This window comes from Choloepus didactylus, chromosome 6, assembly GCF_015220235.1.
Source record: "Choloepus didactylus isolate mChoDid1 chromosome 6, mChoDid1.pri, whole genome shotgun sequence".
NCBI lineage: Eukaryota > Metazoa > Chordata > Mammalia > Pilosa > Megalonychidae > Choloepus > Choloepus didactylus.
Window position 1 is genome coordinate 73,216,891 of NC_051312.1, and position 6,780 is coordinate 73,223,670.

The following is a 6,780-nucleotide window of genomic DNA, read 5'->3' on the forward strand; positions in this document are numbered from 1 at the left end:
ATGATCCATGAGCACTTGAGAAGAATGTATATCCTGCTGTTTTGGGATTTAATGTTCCATATATGTCTTTTAGGTCTAGTTCATTTATAATATTATTCAGGTTCTATGTTTCCTTTTTGATCTTCCATCTAGATGTTGTATCTATTGATGAGAGTGGTATATTGAAATCTCCAGCTATTATTGTAGAGGTGTCTATTTCTCCCTTCTGTTTCACCTCATGTATCTGGGGGCACCATGGTTAGGTGCATAAATATTTATGATTGTTATTTCTTTTTGGTAGATTGCTCCTTTTATTAATATATAGTGTCCTTCCCTATAACAGCTTTTGTCTAAAAGTCTTTTTTGTCTGATATTAACATATCTGCCCCCAACTCTTTTTTATTACTATTTGCATGGAATATCTTTTTCTGTCCTTTCACTTTGGGTCTAAGGCAAGTCTCTTGTAAACAACATATAATCAAATCATGCTTTTTTATCCATTCTGCCAACCTGTGACTTTTGATTGGGGAGTTTAATCCTTTAACATTCAGTATTATTACTGTAAAAGCAGTACTTACTTCAGCCACTTTGACCTTTGGTTTTTCTATGTTATATATATATGGTACTGATATGTGGGATTGTCATATCTTATTTGTATATGTCTCTCTTTTCCTTTATCACAAACTTCTTTTCTGTATAGTTGATCTTATGTGATTGTGCCAGTTTGGATATATTATATCTCCCACAAAAGTCATGATCTTTTAACCCAGTCTTGTTGGATGGAATCTCTTGATTGAATGTTTCCATGGAGATGTGATTCACCCAACTGTGGGTGATAACTTGATTAAATTATTTTCATGGAGGTGTGGACCCCGCCCACACAGGGTGTGTCTTGATTGGTTCACTGGATTACTTAAGAGAACTCAAGACCTGACACAGATGCTGAAGCTGAGAGATGCTTGGAGTTGCAGAAAGAAGGATGTCCAGAGATGCTAAGCTAAGAGGTGAAGCCCAGAGTTTGCCTTGGAGAAGCTAAGAGAGAAAAGCCCTGGGAGAAAGAAGCAAGGATGCACAGGGGAGCTGAGGAAAAAGAGCTAAAACAAAAGCCCAGAGATATTTTGGAGAAAGTCATTGTGAAACACAGCCTGGGAACAAAGGATCAACAGACACCAGCCACATGCCTTCCCAGCTGACAGAAGTGTTCCAGACGCTATCGGCCATTCTTCAGTGAAGGTATCCTCTTGTTGATACCTTAGTTTGGACCCTTTTATGGCTTTAGAACTGTAAATTTGTAACTTAATAAATCCTCTTTATATAAAAGTCAATCCATTTCTGGTATTTTGCATAACAGCAGCATTAGCAAACTGGAATAGTGATGTATCTGATTGATCCCCTTCTCATTTCTGTTTCCATATATTTTAAAAATACCTTCTTTATGGTTGCCCTGGAGTTTATATTACACAACCTACATCTATAATCTACCAATTTGAAAGATAACAACTTAGTTTTAATAGCATACATATTCTCTGCTGCCATATCCCTCTCTTCTACTCTTTATGTTGTTTTTGTCCCACTTTACCACTTTATGTTTTGCAGTCTGTTTATGAGGAAATATGCCTTTTCTTGTTTAATTGTATTCTGACTCTTATAGGAATTAAAGAGTAGAGTTGTATATTGAAGATACAGTACTATTGGGTTTTACATTCACCCTTTCAGTTCCCCTTACTGATGATCTTCATTTCTTCTCACTACTCCAAGCCAATTTGTCCTGTCTTTTCCTTTCAACTGCAGAACTCCCTTTAGTCATTCTTGTAGGGTACATCTCTCGTTGATGAACTCTCTCAATTTCTGTTTATCTGTGCATACTTTAAACTCTCCCTCATTTTTGAAGGATAGTTTTGCTGGATAAAGAATTTTTGGCTTGCAGTTTTTCTCTTTCACTGCCTTCAATATATCGTACCTCTGCCTTCTTGCCTCCATAGTTTCTGATGAGAAAGTGGAACTCAGTGTTTTTGAGGATCCCTTGTACGTGATGAATCGCTTTTCTGTTGCTGCTTTCAGAATTCTCTCTTTATCTTTGGCATTTGACATTCTGATTAGTATGTGTCTCAGAGCGGTCTATTAGAAGTTATTCTGTTTGGAGTATGTTGTGTTTCTTATATATGTATATATATGTCTTTCATAAGAGTTTGGAAATTTTCAGCAGCTTTGGAGAGCTGTGGAAGAAGTTCCTTCTGCCCTTCCTGCCCCTCCCTCATCTACTCTCCAGGGCAGTTTGGAGTCAGCTGGCACACCATTTGTTGGTCCCTTGCCTTGTTCCAGTGGGAAGGACTGGCTTGGGAAACTCTTCTCCAGTGTGCACCCACCCCCACCCCCACCAGGATTTTCCTTCTGGGCAAAAGCAGCTTGAGACAATGAAGGCAGTGTAAGAAAGAATCAAGGTAGATGGCCTGGGGCAAAGGCTTACCTGCTTTAAGTCTGGCAGTGGAATACCTGAGAGAGGGGAAAAGTTTATCTTCTGAGAAGTAGAGAGGGTATTCAAACTCCTGTAAAGACTTCAGGGAGAGGAAGAAGGAGAAGGAGGTCTGTCTTCAGGGAATTAGAAGGGAACTCCAAAGCCACTAGCAAGCACAAGCCCAGAACAAGAAATAGGCCCAGAAAAGACAAGGAGGACTCCACACTTTGCAGTCAACTTGGGTGGACCTTCCTGATAGGAAGGCTGACTCTCAAGAAAATCTGTCATATCACCAGCTGGTTACAAACTCAAGAAACAGATATCTCAGGGAATAAATCCCAGAGTTAACATTTAAAAATACTAAAATATACAATGTGCAATGAAAGATTACAAGACAAACAAAGGAACAGGAAATGATGACCCATCCAAACGAAGAGTATAAAAATACAGAAATAATCATTGAAGAGATCAGACTTGGACATACTGGACAAAGACTAATATATGTTCAAAGAGTTGAAGTAAAATACAGAGATAAAAATAAAGGATATCAAGAAAACAATGAATGAACCATATGAGAATCTTAATGAAGAGACAGAAATTTTAAAAAGGAATGTAGCAGAACTACTGGAGTTGATGACCACAATAACTGAAATGAAAAATTCCCAGGAGGGTTTTAACACCAAATTGGAGCTAGCAGAAGAAAGAATCAGCAAACCTGAGGACAAGACAATTGAAATGAATGAGGCTGAGTAACAGAAATCAGAAAGAATGATAAAAAGTGAACACAGCCTAAAACATTTCCAGGACACCATCAGGCATACCAACATACGCCTTGTGGGAGTCCCAGAAGGAGAAGAGGAAGGGACAGAAGGAATATTCAAAGAAATAATGACAGAAAACTTCCCAAACTTAACAAAAGACATGACTATGCTCACCAAAGAAATCCAGAGAACACTAAACAGGATGAACTTGAAGAAAAATACAACCTTTCATATATTGATCAAACCATCAAATGCAAAGGACAAGGAGAGTTCTACAAGTTGCAAGAGAAAAGCAATGTGTTACATACAAGGGAGTCCCAGTTAGATTAAGTTCTGCTTTCTCATCAGAAACTATAGAGGTAAGAAGACAGTGGTACGAAATATTTAAAGTAGTGAAAGAAAACAGTTGCCAACCAAGAATTTTATATCTGGTGAGACTTTCTTTCAAAACTAAGGGAGAGATTAAGACATTTCCAGATAAAAAATGCTGAGAGAGTTCATTACCTCTAGACCTGACCTATAAGCAATCTAAAGGGAGTTCTCCAGACTGAAAGGAAAGGACACTAGACACAGGTTCAAAGCATAAAGAAGTAAAGATGTCCTGTAAAGATAACCATTGGGTGATTATAAATGGCAGAACTATTGTATTGTATTATCTGGTACGGAAATTCACTTGTTACTCCCTACAGGTGCTAATATGCAAATGCATAAAACTTAATGATAAATCTATGTCTTGGGCATACAATGTACAGAGATATAATTTGCAATAAGTACAAAAAATGGTGGAGGGACACAGGGGTATAGGAACAGTATATATGTGTACTACTGAAGTCAAGTTGGTATCAAAGTATGATTGTTATAGATTTAGGATGTTAAATTTTAACCTCATGGTAACCACAAGGAAAATAAATGAAAAAAATGTTTCGATAGAAGTGAGAAAAGACTCGGTGTAGTACCACACAAAATAATCAAGCAAACATGAAAGTAGGCATTAATGGAAGAATTGAGGGCCAAAAAAAATTAAAGACTTACAAAGACTAAATAGTCAAATGTCAGAAGAAAGTCCTTCAATATCAGTAGTGACTTTAAATGCAAATGGATTAAACTCCCCAGTCAAAAGACAGAGATTGGCAGAATGGATAAAAAAGCATGACTGAACTATATACTGTCTATAAGAGACTCACTTTAAATTTAGAGACATAAGTAGGTTGAAAGTGAAAGGATGGAAAAAATGTACCATGCAAGTAATAACGATAAGAAATGCAGGAATTTTATCAGATAAAATAGACTTTAAGTGAAAAACATTTATGAGGGACAAAAGCAGTTGTTATATACTGTTAAGGTAGTCAATTCAACAAGAAGATGTAACAATTATAAATACAAATGCATCTAACAGCAGAGCCCCAAAATATATGAAGCAAATACTCACAGATTTGAAGGGAGACATTTATGGTTCTACATTAATAGTAAGAGACTTTAAAACACCACTTTCAAGAATGGGTAGAACATCTAGACAGAAGATCAATAAGGAAATACAAGATTTGGATGATACTCTAAACCAACTAGACCTAACAGACATATGTAGAACACTTCACCCAACAGCTGCAGAATACACATTCTTCTCGAGTGCACGTGGATCATTCTCCAGGATGGATCATATGTTAGGTGACAAAACAAGTCTCAATAAATTCAAAAATATTGAAATCATACAATGCATCTTACTGGATCACAATGGAATGAAGGTAGAAATCAACAACAGAAGGATAAATAAAAAATTCACGAATATATGGGAATTAAGCAGTGTATTCTTAAACAACCAATGAGTTAAAGAGGAAATCACAAGGGAAATTAGGAAATATCTTGAAGCAAATTAAAATGAAAATACAATGTAGCAAGCTGAGATGGGAAAGGGGTCCTTCAAGTATGCCTGGGTCTTTGGTAAACTGAAAGCTGAACTTGAATGTGTTATCACCACTGATAGCTCCCCATGGAAATTTGAGACCAGCAAGTATTATGTGACCCTTACTGATGCCCCAAAACACACAGACTTTGTTGAAAACATGATCATAGGCACATCTCAGGCTGACGGTGCTATCCTGAGTGTTGTGCTGGTGTTGGTGAATTTGAAGCTGGTATCTCCACAAATGGGCAGACCCATGAGCATGCCTTTCTGGCTTACACACTAGGTGTGAAACAACTAATTGTTGGTGTTAACAAAATGGGTTCCACTGAGCCACCATACAGCCAGAAGAGATATGAGGAAATTGTTAAGGAAGTCAGCACTTTCATTAAGAAAATTGGGCTACAACCCTGACACAGTAGCATTTGTGCCAGTATCTGGTTGGAATGGCGACAGCATGCTGGAGCCAAATGCTAACATGCCTTGGTTCAAGGGATGGAAATTCACCGTAACGATGGAGATGCCAGTGGAACCACACTGCTTGAAGCTCTGGATTGCATCCTGCCACCTACTCATCCAACTGACAAACCCTTGAGTCTGCCTCTTCAGGATGTCTACAAAATTGGTGGTATTGATACTCTCCCTATGGACCGAGTGGAGACTGATGTTCTCAAACTGGGGCATGGTGGTCACTTTTGCTGCAGTCAACCTTAGAACTGAAGTAAATTCTGTTGAAATGTACCATGAAACTTTGAATGACGCTCTTCCTGGGGACAATGTGGGCTTCAGTGTCAAGAACGTGTCTGTAAAAAATGTTTGTTGTGGCAATGAGGCTAGTGACAGCAGAAATGACCCACCAATGGAAGCAGCTGGCTTCACTGCTCAGGTGATTATCCTGAACCATCCAGGCAAAATCAGTGCTGGCCATGCACCTGTGCCGATGGTCACACAGCTCACATTGCTTGCAAGTTTGCTGAGCTGAAGGAGAAGATTGATCACTGTTCTGGTAAGAAGCTGAAAGATGGCCCTCAATTCCTGATACTTGCTGATGCTGCCATCGTTGATATGGTTTCTGGCAAGCCCATGTGTGTTGAGAGTTTCTCTGACTGTCCTCCTCTGGGTCATGTTGCTGTTGGTGATATGAGACAGACAGTTGCTATGGGTGTCATCAAGGTAGTGGACAAGAAGGCTGCTGGAGCTGGCAAGGTCACCTCAGAAGGGTAAATGAATATTACCTATAACACCTGCCACCCCAGTCTTAGTGGTGGAAGAACTGTCTCAGAACTGTTTGTCTCAATTTGCCATTTAAGTTTAATAGTAAAAGACTGGTTAATGATAACAATGCGTCGTAAAAACTTCAGAAGGAAAGCAATGTTTTGTGGACCATTTGCTTTTATGTGGCAGTTTTTAAGTTATTACTTTAAACCAGTACTTTAAAAATGGAAACAACAACCAAAAATCTGTCACATATTTTTTTTAATTAAATTCAGTTTTATTGAGATGTATTTAAAAAAATACAATGCAGCAAAACTTATGGGATGCAGCAAAGGCAGTGCTAGAGGGAAATGTATAGCTCTAAATGCTTACATTAAAATGAAGAAAGATTTCAAATCAAAGACCTAGCCTCACAGCTGGAGGATCCAGAAAAAGAAAAGCTAACTAAACACAAAGCCAGCAGAAAGAAG

At 38.3% G+C, this 6,780-nt stretch overlaps 1 pseudogene; it reads left to right on the forward strand.

Annotated features, from left to right (window-relative positions):
- The first annotated feature begins 5,096 nt into the window (after positions 1-5,096).
- Positions 5,097-6,319, forward strand: LOC119536970 (annotated as a pseudogene).
- Positions 6,320-6,780: the final 461 nt, after the last annotated feature.